The sequence below is a fragment of the Tursiops truncatus genome, chromosome 16 (assembly GCF_011762595.2).
Source record: "Tursiops truncatus isolate mTurTru1 chromosome 16, mTurTru1.mat.Y, whole genome shotgun sequence".
Lineage (NCBI taxonomy): Eukaryota > Metazoa > Chordata > Mammalia > Artiodactyla > Delphinidae > Tursiops > Tursiops truncatus.
In genome coordinates, this window is record NC_047049.1 from 16,616,735 (window position 1) to 16,624,006 (window position 7,272).

At 46.5% G+C, this 7,272-nt stretch overlaps 1 long non-coding RNA gene across 1 annotated transcript; it reads left to right on the plus strand.

Moving 5' to 3' along the window:
• Nucleotides 1–258: 258 nt before the first annotated feature.
• On the plus strand, nt 259–5,702 carry LOC109550672 (uncharacterized). Its single transcript, XR_002177283.3, has 3 exons — nt 259–318; nt 975–1,065; nt 2,368–5,702. It is a non-coding gene; the product is annotated as an uncharacterized lncRNA (long non-coding RNA).
• The last annotated feature ends 1,570 nt before the right edge of the window (nt 5,703–7,272 follow it).

Genomic DNA, 7,272 nt, shown 5'->3' on the forward strand with positions numbered 1-7,272 from the left:
CTGCCACCTTGGTCTTTTTCCTGGGGTTGTGTCTTAATTTGAAAATATTTTGCTGGCTGGAGATACAGCCTTTAACTCTGCAAGTCTGAGAATTTCTGGATCCTCCCTTGTCCCTTTCAGCCCTGCAGGGAGGGAGGACCTTGTTAGAGATGACTTCCAGGGGAGGTGGCCCTAAGTTGAGTCATGAAGAATAAGAGTTTAGCCACTGAATCCGGCAGGAAGTCAGGCATCTCAGCAGAGAGCCTGCCAGGGAGAAGACATGAGCAACTCGGCCAGAAAGGCAGCGCGACTCAAGCCGGACACGTCGGAACCGAGAAGGTGAGGGAAGATGAGTCTGAGAGTCTGCAGGGTGTTTTCCAAGACCCAGAGGAGCCTTGGATGTCACACATCAGCCTGTGAACAGCATCCAGAGGGTATCTAAGGCTCACTGTTAGGAGTGACGTTGCCTGGCCAGACACAGCTCAACACAGGCTCCCTTTCCTTTGCACAGCGCACATGTACAAGATAGAGCCATGCCTCCTCACAGCTTTACAAGACCTTCTCATTCTATTTTTAAAGCTTTAAAACAAAGTGCATGGAGCTGGCTGGAAGGGACAGTCTGCTGTTGCAGGCAGCGAGAAAGGACGACCTTTCATGTAAAAGCAAAGCAAACCCAAGCCCCCATGGTGGCCTGCTACTCGTTTTAATGTTTTCCAAAGACTGTGCTTTACTCTAAAAGCTTCCCTCTTCCTTAGGCATTTCTAAAAGCCCTGGGTTCACACCATCAGGCACAGGCAGGCTGCTCACCACCTTACAGAATAATAAACCTCGCAATGGTATCTCCAAGCAATCTCCACAGCTTCTCAGTTCTGCCTTGAATGTCAGTAGCAGGCTGTTTCTAATTCATCCTGGAGATTGGGAACTGTGTGAGGCAGTGGGATTCTCTTGTTTCTTTCTTTCTGTTCCTTATGTTTCTTCTTCCACTTCACGCCTAGAAGCCTGGAGAAGAATGCCCTGACCTTGCTTCCCAGCTCACGTCTAGCACAACAGAACTGGCCCAGTTGGAGTCTAGCCACAAACACAGAAGTGAGTACAGGGGCGAGGTCAGGTCTTGGGTCCTGCAAACTGGGGTTCTGGTCTCGGCTCTGCTATTTTCTTGCTATGCTTCCCAAGGAAACTCTCAACTTCTCGTGAGGAAAATGATGGGGGTGGGCTTTGTACCCCCTGGAAATGCTGAGATTTCCAGAGTCTGTTTCTTTTGCTTTCTTTTTTCTTTTTCTTTTTGTCCACGCTGCATGGCTTGTGGGATTTTAGTTCCCCGGCAAGGGATTGAACCTGGGCTCTCAGCAGTGAAAGCAAGGAGTCCTAACCACTGGACCACCAGGGAATTCCCCAAAGTCTGTTTCTTTCATCATCTTTCCAATGATGTGCACTCAGGGTCCTTAACCAAGAGAGTGGCCCAGAGCCACCTACAGAGCTTGCCCCTTGCTCCAAGTTCTGCCTTGTATATTTTTTTGTATTTTTTTTTTTGCAGTATGCGGGCCTCTCACTGCTGTGACCTCTCCCGTTGCGGAGCACAGGCTCCGGACGTGCAGACTCAGCGGCCATGGCTCACGGGCCCAGCCGCTTCGCGGCATGTGGGATCCTCCCGGACTGGGGCATGAACCCGTGTCCCCTGCATCGGCAGGCAGACTCCCAACCACTGCACCACCAGGGAAGCCCTGCCTTGTATTTTTTTAATCGATGTATAGTTGATTTACCATATTATGTTAGTTTCAGGTCTACAATATAGTAATTCAACATTTTTATAGATTATACTCCATGTAAATTTATCACAACATAATGGCTATATTTCCCTGTGCTATACAATATATCCTTGTTGCTTATTTATTTTATACATAGTAGTTTGCATCTCTTAATCCCATACCCCTATCTTGGCCCTTCTGTCTTCCCTCTGGTAACCACTACTTTGCTCTCTGTATCTGTAAGTCTGTTTCTGTCTAATTATATACAATCATTTGTTTTATTTTTTAGATTCCACATATAGGTGATAACATAGAGTATTTGTCTTTCTCTGACTTATCTCACTAAGCCTAATACCTAATACTCTCTAGGTTCATCCATGTTGTTGCAAATGGCAGAATTTTATTCTTTTTTGTGGCTGAGTAATATTCCATTGTGTATATATACCACATCTTCTTTATCCATTCATCTGTTGAGGGACACTTGGGTTGCTTCCATGTCTTGGCTATTGTAAATAGTGCTGCTATGAACACTGGGGTGCATGTATCTTTTTGAGTTAGAGTTTTCATTTTCTTTGGATATATACCTGGCAGTGGAATTGATGGATCCAATGGTGGTTCTAATTTCTGCCTTGTATTTTTAAAGAGCAACTCAATACCTGGAGATGTCAGTCCAGAGAAACAGCATGGAGACACTGGAATGCTGCTGTGGCTGGAGAAATGGATTGGATTGTCAAGAATCCTAATGGAGTGTCATATAACAGCCTAGAGAACCCAATGAAAGAGTGTTTAGCGTCCTTCTTTGTCAAATGCAACCACATATGCATATGGAAACTCTAATGGTGACCAAAACATATGCATCACAGAAAATAAATACCTCAGTCAAAAAGAAACAAAACAAAACTTGAAAGCTTCATGATAATAACTGCCAGATTTCCTGGACATTTGCTATTAGTTACTTGTAACAGTGATTGCCTGTAACGTAATGTGAATTATTGTCCCAACTAAAAAACAATAACAATTTTCTCTTCTTTTCCCCTGGAATGACATCTTCTAATATTGAAGAGTCAGCCTTTGAATGTCTAACAATAGCCCTGATGCAAAAGTTGAATTCACGTGTCCCCAGTTATGAAATTAAAGGTTACTCCAGACTTGATTTGTCAGGATGTTGCCTTTTAGGAGAGGAGGGTGTAAAAACATCATTATTTATTCAATTTAATTGCATTAATAAATAACTCTATCGTCAGAGTTTTTCTTGACTTTAGTCAAATAATACAGTTTTGTCATCCATATATTTTACCTTAGTAATTACCTTTTTTTTTTATACCAAGTGAAAAATGAAAGTAGTTATCACTACTCATGGGAAGTGAAACCTTTTTTTTTTTTTTTGCGGTATGCGGGCCTCTCACTGTTGTGGCCTCTCCCGCTGCGGAGCACAGGCTCCGGACGCGCAGGCTCAGCGGCCATGGCTCACGGGCCCAGCCGCTCCGCGGCATGTGGGATCTTCCCAGACCGGAACACGAACCCGTGTCCCCTGCCTCGGCAGGCGGACGCTCAACCACTGCGCCACCAGGGAAGCCCGGAAGTGAAACTCTTGGTGGAACTGCTGAACTGTCTACTTTCACTCTCATTACTGTCCCCTCCCTGCCACCCAGAAAGGAAAGAAAGTAAAAACTAGTGATAACAAAGAGTCTTAAGTTCTATCCAGAAGAATCCAGGGAACAAGGATGCTGAGTGAGACTGAGTGGCAGACGTCAGTGGTTTAATTTCATTCTCTTCACTTTTTTTTTTTTTTGAAAAACATGTTAATGGGTGACCTGGGGGACAGAAAGGCAAAATGAAAACAGATAGCAACAAAGGAACTGCTGTGAGTTTTAAAAATATATACATTCATAGTCGGTGGTAAGAACCTGCCAGCTTTAACAGGGAGAAGAAAAATTCAGCGGCACTTGGTATTAGGAGTCTCGATGCCTAGAGCGCATCAGGATCCAGTCCGGTGTTTTTCTCTGGAAAAGACTGGGAAGGTGAAGTGATGGAGAAGCCTCAAGCTCGGTCAATCCCAGCACAATGGGAAGAGACCCAGAATGAGAGCGAGGATGAGATAAATGTTCGAGTTCTGCCTCTTCTACCAACAAACCACATGGCTGGGGTTCAGGCTTCGAGTGAAACAAACTCACCAATCACCTTGCAGGGACAAGCACGCAGGGAACAAGATGACCTTTGATTGCCCAAAGCAACCCTCAGCTCATCTGCCCTGCCTACCTCTTCTGCAAGCATGTCAGCACTCAAACATGGAACCTCAAGGTGCCCATCCACCGCAAGCTTGAACCAACAAGACTCCTTGCAAATGGCAGACGCAACACTCTTTGTGGTGGGTTAAAACACGTCCCCATCGGGAGGTGGAGTCTGGGTCCCCTCCTCCTAAATATGGGCAAGCTTCAGTGACTCGCTTCTAATGAATAGAACACTGTGAAAGTGATGCTGTGTGATTTCCAAGACTAGATCTTAAGAGGGGACGTGGTTTCTGCAGGTTCTCTCTCAAGATGTTTGTTTTTGGAGCCCAGCTGCCATGGTGTGAGGAAGCCCAGGCCAACTGGAGAGGCCAGGTGTAGGTGTTCCAGATGATTTCCCCAACTGAGGGTCCAGCTGGCCGTCAGAACACTTCGCTACACACATACGGGAGGAAGCCTTCCTTTCCAGATGACTCCAGCCCAGCCACTGCAAAGGTACAAAGAGGCCAGGTGAGAACCTGTTATCTGAGCCCTGTGAGCCCTCCAAAAAGTTAAGGTAATCAGAATAAAAGAATTGTTTTCATGGGTTTGGGGGTGATTTGTTACCCAGCAGTAGATAACTAGAATAATCCTCTTGCCCTGACTAATAACCCTTTATCTAGTATGTCAAATTGTCTTTTCCAACAATATCTTCTATTCCATGTGCTGTTCTGTGTTGTCATCTTGACACACCTCCCATCAAGAGGTGGGGTCTACATCTTCTTCTCTTGAACCTGGGCAGAGTTTTGACTTGTAACCAATAGAATGCAGCAGAGGTGATGCTGCATGACTTCTGAGTCTAGGTCGGAAACAGCTATGCGGTTTCTTTATTCACTGGGGCTTCCTCTTTTGGAGCCCTGAGCCATCAAGATAGAAGTCTGATTACACTGAGGCCACAATGCTGTAAGGAAGCTCAAGCCACAGAGATGTCATTCCAGGTACTCCTACCAGTGGGCCCAGCTCAGGTCTCAAACAACAGCCGGATTCAGCTGCCAGAACCGTGAGGAGTCATTTTTAAAGTCTAGCCCAGTCAACTCTTCAGAGGGTGTGTTAGTCTGGGTCCTCTGAGAAGCAGACACCAACATGGGACTAAACTGCAAGAAATGTTTTCGGGGAACTGTCTGTGAGAGGAAATAGGGAGGAATCCTATGCTGTTAACTTAGTGATTTGATCTTTCAGGAAAGACAGTAAGTGAACTGGATCCTTCTATATGCTGACTTTTCATTTAAGATTGCACCACATGGACTGAGTTGTTTCCCTTTTTGATTTGGCTGCAAGGAAGCTCGGAACTAAATGGACAACTTATCATAACAACTGTATATGATCTTATACTCTAATGTTTTTAAATTCTATTTCCTTATTTCCTCCTCTGCCACCCCCTCCCACCACAGCCTCTACCCTTCCAGTTTTCATTTAATTTGCCTTATTTTTATTCCCATTTTTCTTTTACTGGTAATTTTTGTTTAATTACATGTTTTGTCGTATGTACTTTCTGTAGACTATCTCAAAGTCATTCTGACATGACAGTCTTAACAGTGTAACAGGAAAAACTAAACTTTGGTTGTTGTTGTGTGCTGAGGACTAAATGCCTTATATACATCTTAAACATGGTGGAGACATGTGTTATCATTCCTGTTTCATAGATGAGGAAATTGAGGCATAAAGAGTTACTTGTCCAAGGTCACCTGGGAGTACGGGGTCAAGTTTGACTTTTGACAGTCTTGCTTCTGGGCTGGCTGTTGTTCTTACCTATTATGCTGTCGGCCTTGATAGGTTAGGTGGACGGTCAGCCAGCCGGCAACATCCAAGCTCACACGCGCTGGTGCACACACACCCTACATACAACAGGATCCTCACAAGGCAGATAGCTTAGGGCATCACCTCCCTTGTTATGTCTCCAGGCTTGAGCACAGGTGGGGCGCATGTGGGTGCCAGTGAAGAACATGATCTGCCAAAGAAAGGAAGCCCAGAAGAGGACCTTTGCCAAGGCCCAGCTGGAGAAGAAGCTGTGCCCCCCCTTGACCCCGCGCGGCTTCTCTTCGCTTCGTAAGTACAGCTTCCCACGCTGTAGACGACGGCTGTGACACCGCTGTGGAGCGGAGAACAATCCGACCCGGTGCGCCCTGCAGCCGGCGGCTCAGAGCCGAGCCAGCCCCGCAAGGTGAAGAGGGGCTGGGACGGTGCACATTGATTGGGCTGTGCCCGTGCAGCTCAAGTCAGTATCTGCTGTGTCTTCACGCTCGCCGGAAGTCCGGCTCCGCAAAAAGCCGCTTTACCTTTGCTTATAGATGATGAAGTGGGAGAAAACATAAAGATGAGACGCTGACTGGACCCAGCAATATTGGAAGCTCTTAACTTACTTCCAAGTAAGTAGCATGCATTTTGGATCCTTTTATAAGAACTCCGGAGCAGTACCATGTGGGCAGGGAGCTAACATTTGGAGCCGCCTACCGTGCCCTCAGTACCGTGCTAAACCTTCAGGTGAGTATTCGATTTATTGTCCAGGGCCTATTACGGGAACACTGATATCCTCTTCGTGTTTGGAGGGAAATCCCTCCTCATCAGGTACTATGTCCAGCCTCCTTCCCCGCCTTGCCCGCTCCACTCGAGGAAGAGCTACTTAACTGGTGGCTGTGGGACGTGGGGGCAGAAGGACAGAGCAAGCGCGGCTCCGCCCCTTCCCCTGCTTTTATCTGGGATCTACCTGCTTGTAGAGCGTTCGCCTTCAGCTCTGTCCTTCCACTCCCCGAGTTTAACTGCTAAGCTCTGCTCCTGGGGGACCACTAAGTGGAGGTGTGCTTTGGACCTCAGGCTTGCCTGTGTCTGAGAGGGTGTCTGTCTCCATCTGGGTTTCACTACTTGACAGCTCACTGTTGCTGGCTTCCATGGGACCCAAGTCACATCCTCCAACCTCCCTATGAAGGGAAGAAAGATGGCGTTTTCATCTCCATCTGCCTACTCCTGTGTCTATTTCTCAATTGGTGTCAGACTCCGTGAGTGCCAAACTTCCCGTGGGGCCTTGGGCAACTTCTTAAACCCCTCTGAGCTCATCTATTCTGCAAGCATTAAGCATCTATTCTATGAGATTTGTGGAAGATAAAGAAGAAGCTGAAGTCATTCATCACTCTCCAAGGGCTCATCACCTTATGGCAGAGTCACACATAGAAACAAAGATCAGGTTGGGGAATAAGAGTGCTAGGATGGATTAGTGATGTCTGCTCTGGGTATGGAATATGAAAGTGGTATTTGCCATCCCTGCTGCATGGGATCAGAAGGTTTAA